We start from the raw sequence: 25,815 nt of genomic DNA on the forward strand, positions 1-25,815 counted from the left end.
GGTTGCTGCGACCACAACGCAGAGTACTAACCACTATACGATCACGGCCGGCTTCAAGAGCTGGCTTTGTAAAGCTGTGAAAGTGATGTGCACAAGCTGGCTAAACTCTTTTCATTTTGGTCTCGATAATGAATAAACTGAAGAAACAGTGGAGCTTTACACAGTCGGTAGGTTTTTTCTCATTCAAAAAGTGCCCTTTTTCCGTGACATTGGAATATCTCAATTGCATCCTCCTCACGTCATCTCTAATTCTCTAAACCCATTGGTGAGAAAACCTGAGTGCCCTCCCCTCTGACCTTCTCCACCAATGTGAACAATAAAAAGGTACTGCTGAGATTTGAACTCAGGATCTCCTGTTTACTAGACAGGCACTTTAACCAACTAAGCCACAGCACCCATAAAAGTCATATATGTTGCAGATGTGAACACCCACACCTATTTGAATCAAACCAGTCTCATTAATTTAACCCACATCTCTGTCTAGCAAAATCACATCACAAAAGAGATGTCTTTTACTAATATTGGAAACGATACAGACACCTTCAATTGTCTAGCAACAGGGTTTCTTAAGCTACGTTTTGGGACGCAAAGTGGGCCTGAGCATGTGAGAGGCAGTGTTGCCAAATCCTCAGGAAGGAAAGTAGCTATTGCTGGTCCTAAAAGTAGCTAGAAGTCGCTAAATGACGTCATCACATAATTTTCATAATTGGCCAAGTGGATGTAATTGTGATTGACGCTGTAGGAGAGAGGAATAACGTCTCGGGAGAGACAAATAGTGAGTAAAAAACACCCTAAGTATGTTTAGAACTACAATTGAACTTTCTTCTGTCGATTCTTGTCTTTTTTCTGAATACCTCCTAAATATAGCGACAAAGTCGCTAAGTTGGCAACACTGGTGAGAGGTGGGTAGCGAGATATCAGTAATCAATGGTAATCACATACTATTTCTTCGTAACTATGATCATTCGAGGACAGTACATTTTTCATTTGGGTCTCGAGATGAATAAACTCAAGAACCTCTGACATGAATTCTTAAACTATGATTTGGGACCCAAAGCGGTTATTAACATGTCATAGGTGGGTCGCGAGATATGAGTGAACATTCAGAATCATATACTATTTCTTCATAATGTTGGTAGTTCGAGGACACTGCATTTCTCATTTGGCTCTGGAGCTTAAAAATTGTAAAAACGTCTGAAACAGCAGATGAATCATTTCGTGTAAGTAATTAACCTACAATATGGTGGGGAACTTTGTCAAACGGCAGAGTTGCTGAGTTTCTTAGCTTGCATAGTAAGTCTTAACTCATTCAAAAAACAACCCTTCTAAAATTACATTGCAGTGCCATGACCCGGATTTGAACCGGGGTTGCTGCGACCACAACGCAGAGTACTAACCACTATACGATCACGGCCGGCTTCAAGAGCTGGCTTTGTAAAGCCTACATAGGCTGTGAAAGTGATGTGCACAAGCTGGCTAAACTCTTTTCATTTTGGTCTCGATAATGAATAAACTGAAGAAACAGTGGAGCTTTACACAGTCGGTAGGTTTTTTCTCATTCAAAAAGTGCCCTTTTTCCGTGACATTGGAATATCTCAATTGCATCCTCCTCACGTCATCTCTAATTCTCTAAACCCATTGGTGAGAAAACCTGAGTGCCCTCCCCTCTGACCTTCTCCACCAATGTGAACAATAAAAAGGTACTGCTGAGATTTGAACTCAGGATCTCCTGTTTACTAGACAGGCACTTTAACCAACTAAGCAACAGCACCCTTAAAAGTCATATATGTTGCAGATGTGAACACCCACACCTATTTGAATCAAACCAGTCTCATTAATTTAACCCACATCTCTGTCTAGCAAAATCACATCACAAAAGAGATGTCTTTTACTAATATTGGAAACGATACAGACACCTTCAATTGTCTAGCAACAGGGTTTCTTAAGCTACGTTTTGGGACGCAAAGTGGGCCTGAGCATGTGAGAGGCAGTGTTGCCAAATCCTCAGGAAGGAAAGTAGCTATTGCTGGTCCTAAAAGTAGCTAGAAGTCGCTAAATGACGTCATCACATAATTTTCATAATTGGCCAAGTGGATGTAATTGTGATTGACGCTGTAGGAGAGAGGAATAACGTCTCGGGAGAGACAAAAAGTGAGTAAAAAACACCCTAAGTATGTTTAGAACTACAATTGAACTTTCTTCTGTCGATTCTTGTCTTTTTTCTGAATACCTCCTAAATATAGCGACAAAGTCGCTAAGTTGGCAACACTGGTGAGAGGTGGGTAGCGAGATATCAGTAATCAATGGTAATCACATACTATTTCTTCGTAACTATGATCATTCGAGGACAGTACATTTTTCATTTGGGTCTCGAGATGAATAAACTCAAGAACCTCTGACATGAATTCTTAAACTATGATTTGGGACCCAAAGCGGTTATTAACATGTCATAGGTGGGTCGCGAGATATGAGTGAACATTCAGAATCATACACTATTTCTTCATAATGTTGGTCGTTCGAGGACACTGCATTTCTCATTTGGCTCTGGAGCTTAAAAATTGTAAAAACGTCTGAAACAGCAGATGAATCATTTCGTGTAAGTAATTAACCTACAATATGGTGGGGAACTTTGTCAAACGGCAGAGTTGCTGAGTTTCTTAGCTTGCATAGTTAGTCTTAACTCATTCAAAAAACAACCCTTCTAAAATTACATTGCAGTGCCGTGACCCGGATTCGAACCGGGGTTGCTGCGACCACAACGCAGAGTACTAACCACTATACGATCACGGCCGGCTTCAAGAGCTGGCTTTGTAAAGCCTACATAGGCTGTGAAAGTGATGTGCACAAGCTGGCTAAACTCTTTTCATTTTGGTCTCGATAATGAATAAACTGAAGAAACAGTGGAGCTTTACACAGTCGGTAGGTTTTTTCTCATTCAAAAAGTGCCCTTTTTCCGTGACATTGGAATATCTCAATTGCATCCTCCTCACGTCATCTCTAATTCTCTAAACCCATTGGTGAGAAAACCTGAGTGCCCTCCCCTCTGACCTTCTCCACCAATGTGAACAATAAAAAGGTACTGCTGAGATTTGAACTCAGGATCTCCTGTTTACTAGACAGGCACTTTAACCAACTAAGCCACAGCACCCATAAAAGTCATATATGTTGCAGATGTGAACACCCACACCTATTTGAATCAAACCAGTCTCATTAATTTAACCCACATCTCTGTCTAGCAAAATCACATCACAAAAGAGATGTCTTTTACTAATATTGGAAACGATACAGACACCTTCAATTGTCTAGCAACAGGGTTTCTTAAGCTACGTTTTGGGACGCAAAGTGGGCCTGAGCATGTGAGAGGCAGTGTTGCCAAATCCTCAGGAAGGAAAGTAGCTATTGCTGGTCCTAAAAGTAGCTAGAAGTCGCTAAATGACGTCATCACATAATTTTCATAATTGGCCAAGTGGATGTAATTGTGATTGACGCTGTAGGAGAGAGGAATAACGTCTCGGGAGAGACAAAAAGTGAGTAAAAAACACCCTAAGTATGTTTAGAACTACAATTGAACTTTCTTCTGTCGATTCTTGTCTTTTTTCTGAATACCTCCTAAATATAGCGACAAAGTCGCTAAGTTGGCAACACTGGTGAGAGGTGGGTAGCGAGATATCAGTAATCAATGGTAATCACATACTATTTCTTCGTAACTATGATCATTCGAGGACAGTACATTTTTCATTTGGGTCTTGAGATGAATAAACTCAAGAACCTCTGACATGAATTCTTAAACTATGATTTGGGACCCAAAGCGGTTATTAACATGTCATAGGTGGGTCGCGAGATATGAGTGAACATTCAGAATCATACACTATTTCTTCATAATGTTGGTCGTTCGAGGACACTGCATTTCTCATTTGGCTCTGGAGCTTAAAAATTGTAAAAACGTCTGAAACAGCAGATGAATCATTTCGTGTAAGTAATTAACCTACAATATGGTGGGGAACTTTGTCAAACGGCAGAGTTGCTGAGTTTCTTAGCTTGCATAGTTAGTCTTAACTCATTCAAAAAACAACCCTTCTAAAATTACATTGCAGTGCCGTGACCCGGATTCGAACCGGGGTTGCTGCGACCACAACGCAGAGTACTAACCACTATACGATCACGGCCGGCTTCAAGAGCTGGCTTTGTAAAGCCTACATAGGCTGTGAAAGTGATGTGCACAAGCTGGCTAAACTCTTTTCATTTTGGTCTCGATAATGAATAAACTGAAGAAACAGTGGAGCTTTACACAGTCGGTAGGTTTTTTCTCATTCAAAAAGTGCCCTTTTTCCGTGACATTGGAATATCTCAATTGCATCCTCCTCACGTCATCTCTAATTCTCTAAACCCATTGGTGAGAAAACCTGAGTGCCCTCCCCTCTGACCTTCTCCACCAATGTGAACAATAAAAAGGTACTGCTGAGATTTGAACTCAGGATCTCCTGTTTACTAGACAGGCACTTTAACCAACTAAGCCACAGCACCCTTAAAAGTCATATATGTTGCAGATGTGAACACACACACCTATTTGAATCAAACCAGTCTCATTAATTTAACCCACATCTCTGTCTAGCAAAATCACATCACAAAAGAGATGTATTTTACTAATATTGGAAACGATACAGACAACTTCAATTGTCTAGCAACAGGGTTTCTTAAGCTACATTTTGGGACGTAAAGTGGGCCTGAGCATGTGAGAGGCAGTGTTGCCAAATCCTCAGGAAGGAAAGTAGCTATTGCTGGTCCTAAAAGTAGCTAGAAGTCGCTAAATGACGTCATCACATAATTTTCATAATTGGCCAAGTGGATGTAATTGTGATTGACGCTGTAGGAGAGAGGAATAACGTCTCGGGAGAGACAAAAAGTGAGTAAAAAACACCCTAAGTATGTTTAGAACTACAATTGAACTTTCTTCTGTCGATTCTTGTCTTTTTTCTGAATACCTCCTAAATATAGCGACAAAGTCGCTAAGTTGGCAACACTGGTGAGAGGTGGGTAGCGAGATATCAGTAATCAATGGTAATCACATACTATTTCTTCGTAACTATGATAATTCGAGGACAGTACATTTTTCATTTGGGTCTCGAGATGAATAAACTCAAGAACCTCTGACATGAATTCTTAAACTATGATTTGGGACCCAAAGCGGTTATTAACATGTCATAGGTGGGTCGCGAGATATGAGTGAACATTCAGAATCATACACTATTTCTTCATAATGTTGGTCGTTCGAGGACACTGCATTTCTCATTTGGCTCTGGAGCTTAAAAATTGTAAAAACGTCTGAAACAGCAGATGAATCATTTCGTGTAAGTAATTAACCTACAATATGGTGGGGAACTTTGTCAAACGGCAGAGTTGCTGAGTTTCTTAGCTTGCATAGTAAGTATTAACTCATTCAAAAAACAACCCTTCTAAAGTTACATTGCCTTGACCCGGATTCGAACCAGGGTTGCTGCGACCACAACGCAGAGTACTAACCACTATACGATCACGGCCGGCTTCAAGAGCTGGCTTTGTAAAGCTGTGAAAGTGATGTGCACAAGCTGGCTAAACTCTTTTCATTTTGGTCTCGATAATGAATAAACTGAAGAAACAGTGGAGCTTTACACAGTCGGTAGGTTTTTTCTCATTCAAAAAGTACCCTTTTTCCGTGACATTGGAATATCTCAATTGCATCCTCCTCACGTCATCTCTAATTCTCTAAACCCATTGGTGAGAAAACCTGAGTGCCCTCCCCTCTGACCTTCTCCACCAATGTGAACAATAAAAAGGTACTGCTGAGATTTGAACTCAGGATCTCCTGTTTACTAGACAGGCACTTTAACCAACTAAGCCACAGCACCCATAAAAGTCATATATGTTGCAGATGTGAACACCCACACCTATTTGAATCAAACCAGTCTCATTAATTTAACCCACATCTCTGTCTAGCAAAATCACATCACAAAAGAGATGTCTTTTACTAATATTGGAAACGATACAGACACCTTCAATTGTCTAGCAACAGGGTTTCTTAAGCTACGTTTTGGGACGCAAAGTGGGCCTGAGCATGTGAGAGGCAGTGTTGCCAAATCCTCAGGAAGGAAAGTAGCTATTGCTGGTCCTAAAAGTAGCTAGAAGTCGCTAAATGACGTCATCACATAATTTTCATAATTGGCCAAGTGGATGTAATTGTGATTGACGCTGTAGGAGAGAGGAATAACGTCTCGGGAGAGACAAAAAGTGAGTAAAAAACACCCTAAGTATGTTTAGAACTACAATTGAACTTTCTTCTGTCGATTCTTGTCTTTTTTCTGAATACCTCCTAAATATAGCGACAAAGTCGCTAAGTTGGCAACACTGGTGAGAGGTGGGTAGCGAGATATCAGTAATCAATGGTAATCACATACTATTTCTTCGTAACTATGATCATTCGAGGACAGTACATTTTTCATTTGGGTCTCGAGATGAATAAACTCAAGAACCTCTGACATGAATTCTTAAACTATGATTTGGGACCCAAAGCGGTTATTAACATGTCATAGGTGGGTCGCGAGATATGAGTGAACATTCAGAATCATACACTATTTCTTCATAATGTTGGTCGTTCGAGGACACTGCATTTCTCATTTGGCTCTGGAGCTTAAAAATTGTAAAAACGTCTGAAACAGCAGATGAATCATTTCGTGTAAGTAATTAACCTACAATATGGTGGGGAACTTTGTCAAACGGCAGAGTTGCTGAGTTTCTTAGCTTGCATAGTTAGTCTTAACTCATTCAAAAAACAACCCTTCTAAAATTACATTGCAGTGCCGTGACCCGGATTCGAACCGGGGTTGCTGCGACCACAACGCAGAGTACTAACCACTATACGATCACGGCCGGCTTCAAGAGCTGGCTTTGTAAAGCCTACATAGGCTGTGAAAGTGATGTGCACAAGCTGGCTAAACTCTTTTCATTTTGGTCTCGATAATGAATAAACTGAAGAAACAGTGGAGCTTTACACAGTCGGTAGGTTTTTTCTCATTCAAAAAGTGCCCTTTTTCCGTGACATTGGAATATCTCAATTGCATCCTCCTCACGTCATCTCTAATTCTCTAAACCCATTGGTGAGAAAACCTGAGTGCCCTCCCCTCTGACCTTCTCCACCAATGTGAACAATAAAAAGGTACTGCTGAGATTTGAACTCAGGATCTCCTGTTTACTAGACAGGCACTTTAACCAACTAAGCCACAGCACCCTTAAAAGTCATATATGTTGCAGATGTGAACACACACACCTATTTGAATCAAACCAGTCTCATTAATTTAACCCACATCTCTGTCTAGCAAAATCACATCACAAAAGAGATGTATTTTACTAATATTGGAAACGATACAGACAACTTCAATTGTCTAGCAACAGGGTTTCTTAAGCTACATTTTGGGACGTAAAGTGGGCCTGAGCATGTGAGAGGCAGTGTTGCCAAATCCTCAGGAAGGAAAGTAGCTATTGCTGGTCCTAAAAGTAGCTAGAAGTCGCTAAATGACGTCATCACATAATTTTCATAATTGGCCAAGTGGATGTAATTGTGATTGACGCTGTAGGAGAGAGGAATAACGTCTCGGGAGAGACAAAAAGTGAGTAAAAAACACCCTAAGTATGTTTAGAACTACAATTGAACTTTCTTCTGTCGATTCTTGTCTTTTTTCTGAATACCTCCTAAATATAGCGACAAAGTCGCTAAGTTGGCAACACTGGTGAGAGGTGGGTAGCGAGATATCAGTAATCAATGGTAATCACATACTATTTCTTTGTAACTATGATAATTCGAGGACAGTACATTTTTCATTTGGGTCTCGAGATGAATAAACTCAAGAACCTCTGACATGAATTCTTAAACTATGATTTGGGACCCAAAGCGGTTATTAACATGTCATAGGTGGGTCGCGAGATATGAGTGAACATTCAGAATCATACACTATTTCTTCATAATGTTGGTCGTTCGAGGACACTGCATTTCTCATTTGGCTCTGGAGCTTAAAAATTGTAAAAACGTCTGAAACAGCAGATGAATCATTTCGTGTAAGTAATTAACCTACAATATGGTGGGGAACTTTGTCAAACGGCAGAGTTGCTGAGTTTCTTAGCTTGCATAGTAAGTATTAACTCATTCAAAAAACAACCCTTCTAAAATTACATTGCAGTGCCGTGACCCGGATTTGAACCGGGGTTGCTGCGACCACAACGCAGAGTACTAACCACTATACGATCACGGCCGGCTTCAAGAGCTGGCTTTGTAAAGCCTACATAGGCTGTGAAAGTGATGTGCACAAGCTGGCTAAACTCTTTTCATTTTGGTCTCGATAATGAATAAACTGAAGAAACAGTGGAGCTTTACACAGTCGGTAGGTTTTTTCTCATTCAAAAAGTGCCCTTTTTCCGTGACATTGGAATATCTCAATTGCATCCTCCTCACGTCATCTCTAATTCTCTAAACCCATTGGTGAGAAAACCTGAGTGCCCTCCCCTCTGACCTTCTCCACCAATGTGAACAATAAAAAGGTACTGCTGAGATTTGAACTCAGGATCTCCTGTTTACTAGACAGGCACTTTAACCAACTAAGCCACAGCACCCTTAAAAGTCATATATGTTGCAGATGTGAACACCCACACCTATTTGAATCAAACCAGTCTCATTAATTTAACCCACATCTCTGTCTAGCAAAATCACATCACAAAAGAGATGTATTTTACTAATATTGGAAACGATACAGACACCTTCAATTGTCTAGCAACAGGGTTTCTTAAGCTACGTTTTGGGACGCAAAGTGGGCCTGAGCATGTGAGAGGCAGTGTTGCCAAATCCTCAGGAAGGAAAGTAGCTATTGCTGGTCCTAAAAGTAGCTAGAAGTCGCTAAATGACGTCATCACATAATTTTCATAATTGGCCAAGTGGATGTAATTGTGATTGACGCTGTAGGAGAGAGGAATAACGTCTCGGGAGAGACAAAAAGTGAGTAAAAAACACCCTAAGTATGTTTAGAACTACAATTGAACTTTCTTCTGTCGATTCTTGTCTTTTTTCTGAATACCTCCTAAATATAGCGACAAAGTCGCTAAGTTGGCAACACTGGTGAGAGGTGGGTAGCGAGATATCAGTAATCAATGGTAATCACATACTATTTCTTCGTAACTATGATCATTCGAGGACAGTACATTTTTCATTTGGGTCTCGAGATGAATAAACTCAAGAACCTCTGACATGAATTCTTAAACTATGATTTGGGACCCAAAGCGGTTATTAACATGTCATAGGTGGGTCGCGAGATATGAGTGAACATTCAGAATCATACACTATTTCTTCATAATGTTGGTCGTTCGAGGACACTGCATTTCTCATTTGGCTCTGGAGCTTAAAAATTGTAAAAACGTCTGAAACAGCAGATGAATCATTTCGTGTAAGTAATTAACCTACAATATGGTGGGGAACTTTGTCAAACGGCAGAGTTGCTGAGTTTCTTAGCTTGCATAGTAAGTATTAACTCATTCAAAAAACAACCCTTCTAAAGTTACATTGCCTTGACCCGGATTCAAACCAGGGTTGCTGCGACCACAACGCAGAGTACTAACCACTATACGATCACGGCCGGCTTCAAGAGCTGGCTTTGTAAAGCTGTGAAAGTGATGTGCACAAGCTGGCTAAACTCTTTTCATTTTGGTCTCGATAATGAATAAACTGAAGAAACAGTGGAGCTTTACACAGTCGGTAGGTTTTTTCTCATTCAAAAAGTGCCCTTTTTCCGTGACATTGGAATATCTCAATTGCATCCTCCTCACGTCATCTCTAATTCTCTAAACCCATTGGTGAGAAAACCTGAGTGCCCTCCCCTCTGACCTTCTCCACCAATGTGAACAATAAAAAGGTACTGCTGAGATTTGAACTCAGGATCTCCTGTTTACTAGACAGGCACTTTAACCAACTAAGCCACAGCACCCTTAAAAGTCATATATGTTGCAGATGTGAACACCCACACCTATTTGAATCAAACCAGTCTCATTAATTTAACCCACATCTCTGTCTAGCAAAATCACATCACAAAAGAGATGTATTTTACTAATATTGGAAACGATACAGACACCTTCAATTGTCTAGCAACAGGGTTTCTTAAGCTACGTTTTGGGACGCAAAGTGGGCCTGAGCATGTGAGAGGCAGTGTTGCCAAATCCTCAGGAAGGAAAGTAGCTATTGCTGGTCCTAAAAGTAGCTAGAAGTCGCTAAATGACGTCATCACATAATTTTCATAATTGGCCAAGTGGATGTAATTGTGATTGACGCTGTAGGAGAGAGGAATAACGTCTCGGGAGAGACAAAAAGTGAGTAAAAAACACCCTAAGTATGTTTAGAACTACAATTGAACTTTCTTCTGTCGATTCTTGTCTTTTTTCTGAATACCTCCTAAATATAGCGACAAAGTCGCTAAGTTGGCAACACTGGTGAGAGGTGGGTAGCGAGATATCAGTAATCAATGGTAATCACATACTATTTCTTCGTAACTATGATCATTCGAGGACAGTACATTTTTCATTTGGGTCTCGAGATGAATAAACTCAAGAACCTCTGACATGAATTCTTAAACTATGATTTGGGACCCAAAGCGGTTATTAACATGTCATAGGTGGGTCGCGAGATATGAGTGAACATTCAGAATCATACACTATTTCTTCATAATGTTGGTCGTTCGAGGACACTGCATTTCTCATTTGGCTCTGGAGCTTAAAAATTGTAAAAACGTCTGAAACAGCAGATGAATCATTTCGTGTAAGTAATTAACCTACAATATGGTGGGGAACTTTGTCAAACGGCAGAGTTGCTGAGTTTCTTAGCTTGCATAGTAAGTATTAACTCATTCAAAAAACAACCCTTCTAAAGTTACATTGCCTTGACCCGGATTCAAACCAGGGTTGCTGCGACCACAACGCAGAGTACTAACCACTATACGATCACGGCCGGCTTCAAGAGCTGGCTTTGTAAAGCTGTGAAAGTGATGTGCACAAGCTGGCTAAACTCTTTTCATTTTGGTCTCGATAATGAATAAACTGAAGAAACAGTGGAGCTTTACACAGTCGGTAGGTTTTTTCTCATTCAAAAAGTGCCCTTTTTCCGTGACATTGGAATATCTCAATTGCATCCTCCTCACGTCATCTCTAATTCTCTAAACCCATTGGTGAGAAAACCTGAGTGCCCTCCCCTCTGACCTTCTCCACCAATGTGAACAATAAAAAGGTACTGCTGAGATTTGAACTCAGGATCTCCTGTTTACTAGACAGGCACTTTAACCAACTAAGCCACAGCACCCATAAAAGTCATATATGTTGCAGATGTGAACACCCACACCTATTTGAATCAAACCAGTCTCATTAATTTAACCCACATCTCTGTCTAGCAAAATCACATCACAAAAGAGATGTCTTTTACTAATATTGGAAACGATACAGACACCTTCAATTGTCTAGCAACAGGGTTTCTTAAGCTACGTTTTGGGACGCAAAGTGGGCCTGAGCATGTGAGAGGCAGTGTTGCCAAATCCTCAGGAAGGAAAGTAGCTATTGCTGGTCCTAAAAGTAGCTAGAAGTCGCTAAATGACGTCATCACATAATTTTCATAATTGGCCAAGTGGATGTAATTGTGATTGACGCTGTAGGAGAGAGGAATAACGTCTCGGGAGAGACAAATAGTGAGTAAAAAACACCCTAAGTATGTTTAGAACTACAATTGAACTTTCTTCTGTCGATTCTTGTCTTTTTTCTGAATACCTCCTAAATATAGCGACAAAGTCGCTAAGTTGGCAACACTGGTGAGAGGTGGGTAGCGAGATATCAGTAATCAATGGTAATCACATACTATTTCTTCGTAACTATGATCATTCGAGGACAGTACATTTTTCATTTGGGTCTCGAGATGAATAAACTCAAGAACCTCTGACATGAATTCTTAAACTATGATTTGGGACCCAAAGCGGTTATTAACATGTCATAGGTGGGTCGCGAGATATGAGTGAACATTCAGAATCATATACTATTTCTTCATAATGTTGGTAGTTCGAGGACACTGCATTTCTCATTTGGCTCTGGAGCTTAAAAATTGTAAAAACGTCTGAAACAGCAGATGAATCATTTCGTGTAAGTAATTAACCTACAATATGGTGGGGAACTTTGTCAAACGGCAGAGTTGCTGAGTTTCTTAGCTTGCATAGTAAGTCTTAACTCATTCAAAAAACAACCCTTCTAAAATTACATTGCAGTGCCATGACCCGGATTTGAACCGGGGTTGCTGCGACCACAACGCAGAGTACTAACCACTATACGATCACGGCCGGCTTCAAGAGCTGGCTTTGTAAAGCCTACATAGGCTGTGAAAGTGATGTGCACAAGCTGGCTAAACTCTTTTCATTTTGGTCTCGATAATGAATAAACTGAAGAAACAGTGGAGCTTTACACAGTCGGTAGGTTTTTTCTCATTCAAAAAGTGCCCTTTTTCCGTGACATTGGAATATCTCAATTGCATCCTCCTCACGTCATCTCTAATTCTCTAAACCCATTGGTGAGAAAACCTGAGTGCCCTCCCCTCTGACCTTCTCCACCAATGTGAACAATAAAAAGGTACTGCTGAGATTTGAACTCAGGATCTCCTGTTTACTAGACAGGCACTTTAACCAACTAAGCAACAGCACCCTTAAAAGTCATATATGTTGCAGATGTGAACACCCACACCTATTTGAATCAAACCAGTCTCATTAATTTAACCCACATCTCTGTCTAGCAAAATCACATCACAAAAGAGATGTCTTTTACTAATATTGGAAACGATACAGACACCTTCAATTGTCTAGCAACAGGGTTTCTTAAGCTACGTTTTGGGACGCAAAGTGGGCCTGAGCATGTGAGAGGCAGTGTTGCCAAATCCTCAGGAAGGAAAGTAGCTATTGCTGGTCCTAAAAGTAGCTAGAAGTCGCTAAATGACGTCATCACATAATTTTCATAATTGGCCAAGTGGATGTAATTGTGATTGACGCTGTAGGAGAGAGGAATAACGTCTCGGGAGAGACAAAAAGTGAGTAAAAAACACCCTAAGTATGTTTAGAACTACAATTGAACTTTCTTCTGTCGATTCTTGTCTTTTTTCTGAATACCTCCTAAATATAGCGACAAAGTCGCTAAGTTGGCAACACTGGTGAGAGGTGGGTAGCGAGATATCAGTAATCAATGGTAATCACATACTATTTCTTCGTAACTATGATCATTCGAGGACAGTACATTTTTCATTTGGGTCTCGAGATGAATAAACTCAAGAACCTCTGACATGAATTCTTAAACTATGATTTGGGACCCAAAGCGGTTATTAACATGTCATAGGTGGGTCGCGAGATATGAGTGAACATTCAGAATCATACACTATTTCTTCATAATGTTGGTCGTTCGAGGACACTGCATTTCTCATTTGGCTCTGGAGCTTAAAAATTGTAAAAACGTCTGAAACAGCAGATGAATCATTTCGTGTAAGTAATTAACCTACAATATGGTGGGGAACTTTGTCAAACGGCAGAGTTGCTGAGTTTCTTAGCTTGCATAGTTAGTCTTAACTCATTCAAAAAACAACCCTTCTAAAATTACATTGCAGTGCCGTGACCCGGATTCGAACCGGGGTTGCTGCGACCACAACGCAGAGTACTAACCACTATACGATCACGGCCGGCTTCAAGAGCTGGCTTTGTAAAGCCTACATAGGCTGTGAAAGTGATGTGCACAAGCTGGCTAAACTCTTTTCATTTTGGTCTCGATAATGAATAAACTGAAGAAACAGTGGAGCTTTACACAGTCGGTAGGTTTTTTCTCATTCAAAAAGTGCCCTTTTTCCGTGACATTGGAATATCTCAATTGCATCCTCCTCACGTCATCTCTAATTCTCTAAACCCATTGGTGAGAAAACCTGAGTGCCCTCCCCTCTGACCTTCTCCACCAATGTGAACAATAAAAAGGTACTGCTGAGATTTGAACTCAGGATCTCCTGTTTACTAGACAGGCACTTTAACCAACTAAGCCACAGCACCCATAAAAGTCATATATGTTGCAGATGTGAACACCCACACCTATTTGAATCAAACCAGTCTCATTAATTTAACCCACATCTCTGTCTAGCAAAATCACATCACAAAAGAGATGTCTTTTACTAATATTGGAAACGATACAGACACCTTCAATTGTCTAGCAACAGGGTTTCTTAAGCTACGTTTTGGGACGCAAAGTGGGCCTGAGCATGTGAGAGGCAGTGTTGCCAAATCCTCAGGAAGGAAAGTAGCTATTGCTGGTCCTAAAAGTAGCTAGAAGTCGCTAAATGACGTCATCACATAATTTTCATAATTGGCCAAGTGGATGTAATTGTGATTGACGCTGTAGGAGAGAGGAATAACGTCTCGGGAGAGACAAAAAGTGAGTAAAAAACACCCTAAGTATGTTTAGAACTACAATTGAACTTTCTTCTGTCGATTCTTGTCTTTTTTCTGAATACCTCCTAAATATAGCGACAAAGTCGCTAAGTTGGCAACACTGGTGAGAGGTGGGTAGCGAGATATCAGTAATCAATGGTAATCACATACTATTTCTTCGTAACTATGATCATTCGAGGACAGTACATTTTTCATTTGGGTCTCGAGATGAATAAACTCAAGAACCTCTGACATGAATTCTTAAACTATGATTTGGGACCCAAAGCGGTTATTAACATGTCATAGGTGGGTCGCGAGATATGAGTGAACATTCAGAATCATACACTATTTCTTCATAATGTTGGTCGTTCGAGGACACTGCATTTCTCATTTGGCTCTGGAGCTTAAAAATTGTAAAAACGTCTGAAACAGCAGATGAATCATTTCGTGTAAGTAATTAACCTACAATATGGTGGGGAACTTTGTCAAACGGCAGAGTTGCTGAGTTTCTTAGCTTGCATAGTTAGTCTTAACTCATTCAAAAAACAACCCTTCTAAAATTACATTGCAGTGCCGTGACCCGGATTCGAACCGGGGTTGCTGCGACCACAACGCAGAGTACTAACCACTATACGATCACGGCCGGCTTCAAGAGCTGGCTTTGTAAAGCCTACATAGGCTGTGAAAGTGATGTGCACAAGCTGGCTAAACTCTTTTCATTTTGGTCTCGATAATGAATAAACTGAAGAAACAGTGGAGCTTTACACAGTCGGTAGGTTTTTTCTCATTCAAAAAGTACCCTTTTTCCGTGACATTGGAATATCTCAATTGCATCCTCCTCACGTCATCTCTAATTCTCTAAACCCATTGGTGAGAAAACCTGAGTGCCCTCCCCTCTGACCTTCTCCACCAATGTGAACAATAAAAAGGTACTGCTGAGATTTGAACTCAGGATCTCCTGTTTACTAGACAGGCACTTTAACCAACTAAGCCACAGCACCCATAAAAGTCATATATGTTGCAGATGTGAACACCCACACCTATTTGAATCAAACCAGTCTCATTAATTTAACCCACATCTCTGTCTAGCAAAATCACATCACAAAAGAGATGTCTTTTACTAATATTGGAAACGATACAGACACCTTCAATTGTCTAGCAACAGGGTTTCTTAAGCTACGTTTTGGGACGCAAAGTGGGCCTGAGCATGTGAGAGGCAGTGTTGCCAAATCCTCAGGAAGGAAAGTAGCTATTGCTGGTCCTAAAAGTAGCTAGAAGTCGCTAAATGACGTCATCACATAATTTTCATAATTGGCCAAGTGGATGTAATTGTGATTGACGCTGTAGGAGAGAGGAATAACGTCTCGGGAGAGACAAAAAGTGAGTAAAAAACACCCTAAGTATGTTTAGAACTACAATTGAACTTTCTTCTGTCGATTCTTGTCTTTTTTCTGAATACCTCCTAAATATAGCGACAAAGTCGCTAAGTTGGCAACACTGGTGAGAGGTGGGTAGCGAGATATCAGTAATCAATGGTAATCACATACTATTTCTTCGTAACTATGATCATTCGAGGACAGTACATTTTTCATTTGGGTCTCGAGATGAATAAACTCAAGAACCTCTGACATGAATTCTTAAACTATGATTTGGGACCCAAAGCGGTTATTAACATGTCATAGGTGGGTCGCGAGATATGAGTGAACATTCAGAATCATACACTATTTCTTCATAATGTTGGTCGTTCGAGGACACTGCATTTCTCATTTGGCTCTGGAGCTTAAAAATTGTAAAAACGTCTGAAACAGCAGATGAATCATTTCGTGTAAGTAATTAACCTACAATATGGTGGGGAACTTTGTCAAACGGCAGAGTTGCTGAGTTTCTTAGCTTGCATAGTTAGTCTTAACTCATTCAAAAAACAACCCTTCTAAAATTACATTGCAGTGCCGTGACCCGGATTCGAACCGGGGTTGCTGCGACCACAACGCAGAGTACTAACCACTATACGATCACGGCCGGCTTCAAGAGCTGGCTTTGTAAAGCCTACATAGGCTGTGAAAGTGATGTGCACAAGCTGGCTAAACTCTTTTCATTTTGGTCTCGATAATGAATAAACTGAAGAAACAGTGGAGCTTTACACAGTCGGTAGGTTTTTTCTCATTCAAAAAGTGCCCTTTTTCCGTGACATTGGAATATCTCAATTGCATCCTCCTCACGTCATCTCTAATTCTCTAAACCCATTGGTGAGAAAACCTGAGTGCCCTCCCCTCTGACCTTCTCCACCAATGTGAACAATAAAAAGGTACTGCTGAGATTTGAACTCAGGATCTCCTGTTTACTAGACAGGCACTTTAACCAACTAAGCCACAGCACCCTTAAAAGTCATATATGTTGCAGATGTGAACACACACACCTATTTGAATCAAACCAGTCTCATTAATTTAACCCACATCTCTGTCTAGCAAAATCACATCACAAAAGAGATGTATTTTACTAATATTGGAAACGATACAGACAACTTCAATTGTCTAGCAACAGGGTTTCTTAAGCTACATTTTGGGACGTAAAGTGGGCCTGAGCATGTGAGAGGCAGTGTTGCCAAATCCTCAGGAAGGAAAGTAGCTATTGCTGGTCCTAAAAGTAGCTAGAAGTCGCTAAATGACGTCATCACATAATTTTCATAATTGGCCAAGTGGATGTAATTGTGATTGACGCTGTAGGAGAGAGGAATAACGTCTCGGGAGAGACAAAAAGTGAGTAAAAAACACCCTAAGTATGTTTAGAACTACAATTGAACTTTCTTCTGTCGATTCTTGTCTTTTTTCTGAATACCTCCTAAATATAGCGACAAAGTCGCTAAGTTGGCAACACTGGTGAGAGGTGGGTAGCGAGATATCAGTAATCAATGGTAATCACATACTATTTCTTCGTAACTATGATAATTCGAGGACAGTACATTTTTCATTTGGGTCTCGAGATGAATAAACTCAAGAACCTCTGACATGAATTCTTAAACTATGATTTGGGACCCAAAGCGGTTATTAACATGTCATAGGTGGGTCGCGAGATATGAGTGAACATTCAGAATCATACACTATTTCTTCATAATGTTGGTCGTTCGAGGACACTGCATTTCTCATTTGGCTCTGGAGCTTAAAAATTGTAAAAACGTCTGAAACAGCAGATGAATCATTTCGTGTAAGTAATTAACCTACAATATGGTGGGGAACTTTGTCAAACGGCAGAGTTGCTGAGTTTCTTAGCTTGCATAGTAAGTATTAACTCATTCAAAAAACAACCCTTCTAAAGTTACATTGCCTTGACCCGGATTCGAACCAGGGTTGCTGCGACCACAACGCAGAGTACTAACCACTATACGATCACGGCCGGCTTCAAGAGCTGGCTTTGTAAAGCTGTGAAAGTGATGTGCACAAGCTGGCTAAACTCTTTTCATTTTGGTCTCGATAATGAATAAACTGAAGAAACAGTGGAGCTTTACACAGTCGGTAGGTTTTTTCTCATTCAAAAAGTACCCTTTTTCCGTGACATTGGAATATCTCAATTGCATCCTCCTCACGTCATCTCTAATTCTCTAAACCCATTGGTGAGAAAACCTGAGTGCCCTCCCCTCTGACCTTCTCCACCAATGTGAACAATAAAAAGGTACTGCTGAGATTTGAACTCAGGATCTCCTGTTTACTAGACAGGCACTTTAACCAACTAAGCCACAGCACCCTTAAAAGTCATATATGTTGCAGATGTGAACACCCACACCTATTTGAATCAAACCAGTCTCATTAATTTAACCCACATCTCTGTCTAGCAAAATCACATCACAAAAGAGATGTCTTTTACTAATATTGGAAACGATACAGACACCTTCAATTGTCTAGCAACAGGGTTTCTTAAGCTACGTTTTGGGACGCAAAGTGGGCCTGAGCATGTGAGAGGCAGTGTTGCCAAATCCTCAGGAAGGAAAGTAGCTATTGCTGGTCCTAAAAGTAGCTAGAAGTCGCTAAATGACGTCATCACATAATTTTCATAATTGGCCAAGTGGATGTAATTGTGATTGACGCTGTAGGAGAGAGGAATAACGTCTCGGGAGAGACAAAAAGTGAGTAAAAAACACCCTAAGTATGTTTAGAACTACAATTGAACTTTCTTCTGTCGATTCTTGTCTTTTTTCTGAATACCTCCTAAATATAGCGACAAAGTCGCTAAGTTGGCAACACTGGTGAGAGGTGGGTAGCGAGATATCAGTAATCAATGGTAATCACATACTATTTCTTCGTAACTATGATCATTCGAGGACAGTACATTTTTCATTTGGGTCTCGAGATGAATAAACTCAAGAACCTCTGACATGAATTCTTAAACTATGATTTGGGACCCAAAGCGGTTATTAACATGTCATAGGTGGGTCGCGAGATATGAGTGAACATTCAGAATCATACACTATTTCTTCATAATGTTGGTCGTTCGAGGACACTGCATTTCTCATTTGGCTCTGGAGCTTAAAAATTGTAAAAACGTCTGAAACAGCAGATGAATCATTTCGTGTAAGTAATTAACCTACAATATGGTGGGGAACTTTGTCAAACGGCAGAGTTGCTGAGTTTCTTAGCTTGCATAGTAAGTATTAACTCATTCAAAAAACAACCCTTCTAAAGTTACATTGCCTTGACCCGGATTCGAACCAGGGTTGCTGCGACCACAACGCAGAGTACTAACCACTATACGATCACGGCCGGCTTCAAGAGCTGGCTTTGTAAAGCTGTGAAAGTGATGTGCACAAGCTGGCTAAACTCTTTTCATTTTGGTCTCGATAATGAATAAACTGAAGAAACAGTGGAGCTTTACACAGTCGGTAGGTTTTTTCTCATTCAAAAAGTACCCTTTTTCCGTGACATTGGAATATCTCAATTGCATCCTCCTCACGTCATCTCTAATTCTCTAAACCCATTGGTGAGAAAACCTGAGTGCCCTCCCCTCTGACCTTCTCCACCAATGTGAACAATAAAAAGGTACTGCTGAGATTTGAACTCAGGATCTCCTGTTTACTAGACAGGCACTTTAACCAACTAAGCCACAGCACCCTTAAAAGTCATATATGTTGCAGATGTGAACACCCACACCTATTTGAATCAAACCAGTCTCATTAATTTAACCCACATCTCTGTCTAGCAAAATCACATCACAAAAGAGATGTCTTTTACTAATATTGGAAACGATACAGACACCTTCAATTGTCTAGCAACAGGGTTTCTTAAGCTACGTTTTGGGACGCAAAGTGGGCCTGAGCATGTGAGAGGCAGTGTTGCCAAATCCTCAGGAAGGAAAGTAGCTATTGCTGGTCCTAAAAGTAGCTAGAAGTCGCTAAATGACGTCATCACATAATTTTCATAATTGGCCAAGTGGATGTAATTGTGATTGACGCTGTAGGAGAGAGGAATAACGTCTCGGGAGAGACAAAAAGTGAGTAAAAAACACCCTAAGTATGTTTAGAACTACAATTGAACTTTCTTCTGTCGATTCTTGTCTTTTTTCTGAATACCTCCTAAATATAGCGACAAAGTCGCTAAGTTGGCAACACTGGTGAGAGGTGGGTAGCGAGATATCAGTAATCAATGGTAATCACATACTATTTCTTCGTAACTATGATCATTCGAGGACAGTACATTTTTCATTTGGGTCTCGAGATGAATAAACTCAAGAACCTCTGACATGAATTCTTAAACTATGATTTGGGACCCAAAGCGGTTATTAACATGTCATAGGTGGGTCGCGAGATATGAGTGAACATTCAGAATCATACACTATTTCTTCATAATGTTGGTCGTTCGAGGACACTGCATTTCTCATTTGGCTCTGGAGCTTAAAAATTGTAAAAACGTCTGAAACAGCAGATGAATCATTTCGTGTAAGTAATTAACCTACAATATGGTGGGGAACTTTGTCAAACGGCAGAGTTGCTGAGTTTCTTAGCTTGCATAGTATGTATTAACTCATTCAAAAAACAACCCTTCTAAAGTTACATTGCCTTGACCCGGATTCGAACCAGGGTTGCTGCGACCACAACGCAGAGTACTAACCACTATACGATCACGGCCGGCTTCAAGAGCTGGCTTTGTAAAGCTGTGAAAGTGATGTGCACAAGCTGGCTAAACTCTTTTCATTTTGGTCTCGATAATGAATAAACTGAAGAAACAGTGGAGCTTTACACAGTCGGTAGGTTTTTTCTCATTCAAAAAGTACCCTTTTTCCGTGACATTGGAATATCTCAATTGCATCCTCCTCACGTCATCTCTAATTCTCTAAACCCATTGGTGAGAAAACCTGAGTGCCCTCCCCTCTGACCTTCTCCACCAATGTGAACAATAAAAAGGTACTGCTGAGATTTGAACTCAGGATCTCCTGTTTACTAGACAGGCACTTTAACCAACTAAGCCACAGCACCCTTAAAAGTCATATATGTTGCAGATGTGAACACCCACACCTATTTGAATCAAACCAGTCTCATTAATTTAACCCACATCTCTGTCTAGCAAAATCACATCACAAAAGAGATGTCTTTTACTAATATTGGAAACGATACAGACACCTTCAATTGTCTAGCAACAGGGTTTCTTAAGCTACGTTTTGGGACGCAAAGTGGGCCTGAGCATGTGAGAGGCAGTGTTGCCAAATCCTCAGGAAGGAAAGTAGCTATTGCTGGTCCTAAAAGTAGCTAGAAGTCGCTAAATGACGTCATCACATAATTTTCATAATTGGCCAAGTGGATGTAATTGTGATTGACGCTGTAGGAGAGAGGAATAACGTCTCGGGAGAGACAAAAAGTGAGTAAAAAACACCCTAAGTATGTTTAGAACTACAATTGAACTTTCTTCTGTCGATTCTTGTCTTTTTTCTGAATACCTCCTAAATATAGCGACAAAGTCGCTAAGTTGGCAACACTGGTGAGAGGTGGGTAGCGAGATATCAGTAATCAATGGTAATCACATACTATTTCTTCGTAACTATGATCATTCGAGGACAGTACATTTTTCATTTGGGTCTCGAGATGAATAAACTCAAGAACCTCTGACATGAATTCTTAAACTATGATTTGGGACCCAAAGCGGTTATTAACATGTCATAGGTGGGTCGCGAGATATGAGTGAACATTCAGAATCATACACTATTTCTTCATAATGTTGGTCGTTCGAGGACACTGCATTTCTCATTTGGCTCTGGAGCTTAAAAATTGTAAAAACGTCTGAAACAGCAGATGAATCATTTCGTGTAAGTAATTAACCTACAATATGGTGGGGAACTTTGTCAAACGGCAGAGTTGCTGAGTTTCTTAGCTTGCATAGTTAGTCTTAACTCATTCAAAAAACAACCCTTCTAAAATTACATTGCAGTGCCGTGACCCGAATTCGAACCAGGGTTGCTGCGACCACAACGCAGAGTACTAACCACTATACGATCACGGCCGGCTTCAAGAGCTGGCTTTGCAAAGCCTACATAGGCTGTGAAAGTGATGTGCACAAGCTGGCTAAACTCTTTTCATTTTGGTCTCGATAATGAATAAACTGAAGAAACAGTGGAGCTTTACACAGTCGGTAGGTTTTTTCTCATTCAAAAAGTGCCCTTTTTCCGTGACATTGGAATATCTCAATTGCATCCTCCTCACGTCATCTCTAATTCTCTAAACCCATTGGTGAGAAAACCTGAGTGCCCTCCCCTCTGACCTTCTCCACCAATGTGAACAATAAAAAGGTACTGCTGAGATTTGAACTCAGGATCTCCTGTTTACTAGACAGGCACTTTAACCAACTAAGCCACAGCACCCATAAAAGTCATATATGTTGCAGATGTGAACACCCACACCTATTTGAATCAAACCAGTCTCATTAATTTAACCCACATCTCTGTCTAGCAAAATCACATCACAAAAGAGATGTCTTTTACTAATATTGGAAACGATACAGACACCTTCAATTGTCTAGCAACAGGGTTTCTTAAGCTACGTTTTGGGACGCAAAGTGGGCCTGAGCATGTGAGAGGCAGTGTTGCCAAATCCTCAGGAAGGAAAGTAGCTATTGCTGGTCCTAAAAGTAGCTAGAAGTCGCTAAATGACGTCATCACATAATTTTCATAATTGGCCAAGTGGATGTAATTGTGATTGACGCTGTAGGAGAGAGGAATAACGTCTCGGGAGAGACAAAAAGTGAGTAAAAAACACCCTAAGTATGTTTAGAACTACAATTGAACTTTCTTCTGTCGATTCTTGTCTTTTTTCTGAATACCTCCTAAATATAGCGACAAAGTCGCTAAGTTGGCAACACTGGTGAGAGGTGGGTAGCGAGATATCAGTAATCAATGGTAATCACATACTATTTCTTCGTAACTATGATCATTCGAGGACAGTACATTTTTCATTTGGGTCTCGAGATGAATAAACTCAAGAACCTCTGACATGAATTCTTAAACTATGATTTGGGACCCAAAGCGGTTATTAACATGTCATAGGTGGGTCGCGAGATATGAGTGAACATTCAGAATCATATACTATTTCTTCATAATGTTGGTAGTTCGAGGACACTGCATTTCTCATTTGGCTCTGGAGCTTAAAAATTGTAAAAACGTCTGAAACAGCAGATGAATCATTTCGTGTAAGTAATTAACCTACAATATGGTGGGGAACTTTGTCAAACGGCAGAGTTGCTGAGTTTCTTAGCTTGCATAGTAAGTCTTAACTCATTCAAAAAACAACCCTTCTAAAATTACATTGCAGTGCCGTGACCCGGATTCGAACCGGGGTTGCTGCGACCACAACGCAGAGTACGAACCACTATACGATCACGGCCGGCTTCAAGAGCTGGCTTTGTAAAGCCTACATAGGCTGTGAAAGTGATGTGCACAAGCTGGCTAAACTCTTTTCATTTTGGTCTCGATAATGAATAAACTGAAGAAACAGTGGAGCTTTACACAGTCGGTAGGTTTTTTCTCATTCAAAAAGTGCCCTTTTTCCGTGACATTGGAATATCTCAATTGCATCCTCCTCACGTCATCTCTAATTCTCTAAACCCATTGGTGAGAAAACCTGAGTGCCCTCCCCTCTGACCTTCTCCACCAATGTGAACAATAAAAAGGTACTGCTGAGATTTGAACTCAGGATCTCCTGTTTACTAGACAGGCACTTTAACCAACTAAGCCACAGCACCCATAAAAGTCATATATGTTGCAGATGTGAACACCCACACCTATTTGAATCAAACCAGTCTCATTAATTTAACCCACATCTCAGTCTAGCAAAATCACATCACAAAAGAGATGTATTTTACTAATATTGGAAACGATACAGACACCTTCAATTGTCTAGCAACAGGGTTTCTTAAGCTACGTTTTGGGACGCAAAGTGGGCCTGAGCATGTGAGAGGCAGTGTTGCCAAATCCTCAGGAAGGAAAGTAGCTATTGCTGGTCCTAAAAGTAGCTAGAAGTCGCTAAATGACGTCATCACATAATTTTCATAATTGGCCAGTGGATGTAATTGTGATTGACGCTGTAGGAGAGAGGAATAACGTCTCGGGAGAGACAAAAAGTGAGTAAAAAACACCCTAAGTATGTTTAGAACTACAATTGAACTTTCTTCTGTCGATTCTTGTCTTTTTTCTGAATACTCACTAAATATAGCGACAAAGTCGCTAAGTTGGCAACACTGGTGAGAGGTGGGTAGCGAGATATCAGTAATCAATGTTAATCACATACTATTTCTTCGTAACTATGATCATTCGAGGACAGTACATTTTTCATTTGGGTCTCGAGATGAATAAACTCAAGAACCTCTGACATGAATTCTTAAACTATGATTTGGGACCCAAAGCGGTTATTAACATGTCATAGGTGGGTCGCGAGATATGAGTGAACATTCAGAATCATATACTATTTCTTCATAATGTTGGTCGTTCGAGGACACTGCATTTCTCATTTGGCTCTGAAGCTTAAAAATTGTAAAAACGTCTGAAACAGCAGATGAATCATTTCGTGTAAGTAATTAACCTACAATATGGTGGGGAACTTTGTCAAACGGCAGAGTTGCTGAGTTTCTTAGCTTGCATAGTAAGTCTTAACTCATTCAAAAAACAACCCTTCTAAAATTACATTGCAGTGCCGTGACCCGGATTCGAACCGGGGTTGCTGCGACCACAACGCAGAGTACTAACCACTATACGATCACGGCCGGCTTCAAGAGCTGGCTTTGTAAAGCCTACATAGGCTGTGAAAGTGATGTGCACAAGCTGGCTAAACTCTTTTCATTTTGGTCTCGATAATGAATAAACTGAAGAAACAGTGGAGCTTTACACAGTCGGTAGGTTTTTTCTCATTCAAAAAGTGCCCTTTTTCCGTGACATTGGAATATCTCAATTGCATCCTCCTCACGTCATCTCTAATTCTCTAAACCCATTGGTGAGAAAACCTGAGTGCCCTCCCCTCTGACCTTCTCCACCAATGTGAACAATAAAAAGCTACTGCTGAGATTTGAACTCAGGAACTCCTGTTTACTAGACAGGCACTTTAACCAACTAAGCCACAGCACCCATAAAAGTCATATATGTTGCAGATGTGAACACCCACACCTATTTGAATCAAACCAGTCTCATTAATTTAACCCACATCTCTGTCTAGCAAAATCACATCACAAAAGAGATGTCTTTTACTAATATTGGAAACGATACAGACACCTTCAATTGTCTAGCAACAGGGTTTCTTAAGCTACGTTTTGGGACGCAAAGTGGGGCCTGAGCATGTGAGAGGCAGTGTTGCCAAATCCTCAGGAAGGAAAGTAGCTATTGCTGGTCCTAAAAGTAGCTAGAAGTCGCTAAATGACGTCATCACATCATTTTCATAATTGGCCAAGTGGATGTAATTGTGATTGACGCTGTAGGAGAGAGGAATAACGTCTCGGGAGAGACAAAAAGTGAGTAAAAAACACCCTAAGTATGTTTAGAACTACAATTGAACTTTCTTCTGTCGATTCTTGTCTTTTTTCTGAATACTCACTAAATATAGCGACAAAGTCGCTAAGTTGGCAACACTGGTTGAGAGGTGGGTAGCGAGATATCAGTAATCAATGGTAATCACATACTATTTCTTCGCTAACTATGATCATTCGAGGGACAGTACATTTTTCATTTGGGTCTCGAGATGAATAAACTCAAGAACTCTGACATGAATTCTTAAACTATGATTTGGACCCAAAGCGGGTTATTAACATGTCATAGGTGGGTCGCGAGATATGAGTGAACATTCAGAATCATATACACTATTTCTTCATAATGT

The 25,815-nt window shown here is 40.4% G+C and overlaps 26 non-coding genes across 26 annotated transcripts; all 26 read right to left on the bottom strand.

The window, feature by feature from the left end:
* Nucleotides 1–322: 322 nt before the first annotated feature.
* trnat-agu lies at nucleotides 323–396 on the bottom strand. Its single transcript has one exon. It is a non-coding gene; the product is annotated as a tRNA-Thr (tRNA).
* Nucleotides 397–1,342: 946 nt separating this feature from the next.
* Nucleotides 1,343–1,414, bottom strand: trnah-gug. Its single transcript has one exon. It is a non-coding gene; the product is annotated as a tRNA-His (tRNA).
* A 1,304-nt stretch (nucleotides 1,415–2,718) lies between these two features.
* trnah-gug lies at nucleotides 2,719–2,790 on the bottom strand. Its single transcript has one exon. It is a non-coding gene; the product is annotated as a tRNA-His (tRNA).
* Nucleotides 2,791–3,074: 284 nt separating this feature from the next.
* trnat-agu lies at nucleotides 3,075–3,148 on the bottom strand. The gene has a single exon. It is a non-coding gene; the product is annotated as a tRNA-Thr (tRNA).
* A 946-nt stretch (nucleotides 3,149–4,094) lies between these two features.
* On the bottom strand, nucleotides 4,095–4,166 carry trnah-gug. The gene has a single exon. It is a non-coding gene; the product is annotated as a tRNA-His (tRNA).
* A 284-nt stretch (nucleotides 4,167–4,450) lies between these two features.
* trnat-agu lies at nucleotides 4,451–4,524 on the bottom strand. The gene has a single exon. It is a non-coding gene; the product is annotated as a tRNA-Thr (tRNA).
* A 1,287-nt stretch (nucleotides 4,525–5,811) lies between these two features.
* Nucleotides 5,812–5,885, bottom strand: trnat-agu. Its single transcript has one exon. It is a non-coding gene; the product is annotated as a tRNA-Thr (tRNA).
* Nucleotides 5,886–6,831: 946 nt separating this feature from the next.
* Nucleotides 6,832–6,903, bottom strand: trnah-gug. The gene has a single exon. It is a non-coding gene; the product is annotated as a tRNA-His (tRNA).
* A 284-nt stretch (nucleotides 6,904–7,187) lies between these two features.
* trnat-agu lies at nucleotides 7,188–7,261 on the bottom strand. The gene has a single exon. It is a non-coding gene; the product is annotated as a tRNA-Thr (tRNA).
* A 946-nt stretch (nucleotides 7,262–8,207) lies between these two features.
* Nucleotides 8,208–8,279, bottom strand: trnah-gug. The gene has a single exon. It is a non-coding gene; the product is annotated as a tRNA-His (tRNA).
* A 284-nt stretch (nucleotides 8,280–8,563) lies between these two features.
* trnat-agu lies at nucleotides 8,564–8,637 on the bottom strand. The gene has a single exon. It is a non-coding gene; the product is annotated as a tRNA-Thr (tRNA).
* A 1,287-nt stretch (nucleotides 8,638–9,924) lies between these two features.
* trnat-agu lies at nucleotides 9,925–9,998 on the bottom strand. Its single transcript has one exon. It is a non-coding gene; the product is annotated as a tRNA-Thr (tRNA).
* Nucleotides 9,999–11,285: 1,287 nt separating this feature from the next.
* On the bottom strand, nucleotides 11,286–11,359 carry trnat-agu. Its single transcript has one exon. It is a non-coding gene; the product is annotated as a tRNA-Thr (tRNA).
* A 946-nt stretch (nucleotides 11,360–12,305) lies between these two features.
* Nucleotides 12,306–12,377, bottom strand: trnah-gug. The gene has a single exon. It is a non-coding gene; the product is annotated as a tRNA-His (tRNA).
* A 1,304-nt stretch (nucleotides 12,378–13,681) lies between these two features.
* Nucleotides 13,682–13,753, bottom strand: trnah-gug. Its single transcript has one exon. It is a non-coding gene; the product is annotated as a tRNA-His (tRNA).
* A 284-nt stretch (nucleotides 13,754–14,037) lies between these two features.
* On the bottom strand, nucleotides 14,038–14,111 carry trnat-agu. Its single transcript has one exon. It is a non-coding gene; the product is annotated as a tRNA-Thr (tRNA).
* A 946-nt stretch (nucleotides 14,112–15,057) lies between these two features.
* On the bottom strand, nucleotides 15,058–15,129 carry trnah-gug. The gene has a single exon. It is a non-coding gene; the product is annotated as a tRNA-His (tRNA).
* A 284-nt stretch (nucleotides 15,130–15,413) lies between these two features.
* On the bottom strand, nucleotides 15,414–15,487 carry trnat-agu. The gene has a single exon. It is a non-coding gene; the product is annotated as a tRNA-Thr (tRNA).
* Nucleotides 15,488–16,433: 946 nt separating this feature from the next.
* Nucleotides 16,434–16,505, bottom strand: trnah-gug. Its single transcript has one exon. It is a non-coding gene; the product is annotated as a tRNA-His (tRNA).
* Nucleotides 16,506–16,789: 284 nt separating this feature from the next.
* trnat-agu lies at nucleotides 16,790–16,863 on the bottom strand. The gene has a single exon. It is a non-coding gene; the product is annotated as a tRNA-Thr (tRNA).
* Nucleotides 16,864–18,150: 1,287 nt separating this feature from the next.
* trnat-agu lies at nucleotides 18,151–18,224 on the bottom strand. The gene has a single exon. It is a non-coding gene; the product is annotated as a tRNA-Thr (tRNA).
* A 1,287-nt stretch (nucleotides 18,225–19,511) lies between these two features.
* On the bottom strand, nucleotides 19,512–19,585 carry trnat-agu. The gene has a single exon. It is a non-coding gene; the product is annotated as a tRNA-Thr (tRNA).
* Nucleotides 19,586–20,872: 1,287 nt separating this feature from the next.
* trnat-agu lies at nucleotides 20,873–20,946 on the bottom strand. The gene has a single exon. It is a non-coding gene; the product is annotated as a tRNA-Thr (tRNA).
* A 1,302-nt stretch (nucleotides 20,947–22,248) lies between these two features.
* Nucleotides 22,249–22,322, bottom strand: trnat-agu. Its single transcript has one exon. It is a non-coding gene; the product is annotated as a tRNA-Thr (tRNA).
* A 1,302-nt stretch (nucleotides 22,323–23,624) lies between these two features.
* Nucleotides 23,625–23,698, bottom strand: trnat-agu. Its single transcript has one exon. It is a non-coding gene; the product is annotated as a tRNA-Thr (tRNA).
* A 945-nt stretch (nucleotides 23,699–24,643) lies between these two features.
* trnah-gug lies at nucleotides 24,644–24,715 on the bottom strand. Its single transcript has one exon. It is a non-coding gene; the product is annotated as a tRNA-His (tRNA).
* Between the last annotated feature and the right edge of the window lie 1,100 nt (nucleotides 24,716–25,815).

The sequence above is a fragment of the Oncorhynchus mykiss genome, chromosome 16 (assembly GCF_013265735.2).
Source record: "Oncorhynchus mykiss isolate Arlee chromosome 16, USDA_OmykA_1.1, whole genome shotgun sequence".
Classification (NCBI taxonomy): Eukaryota; Metazoa; Chordata; class Actinopteri; order Salmoniformes; family Salmonidae; genus Oncorhynchus; species Oncorhynchus mykiss.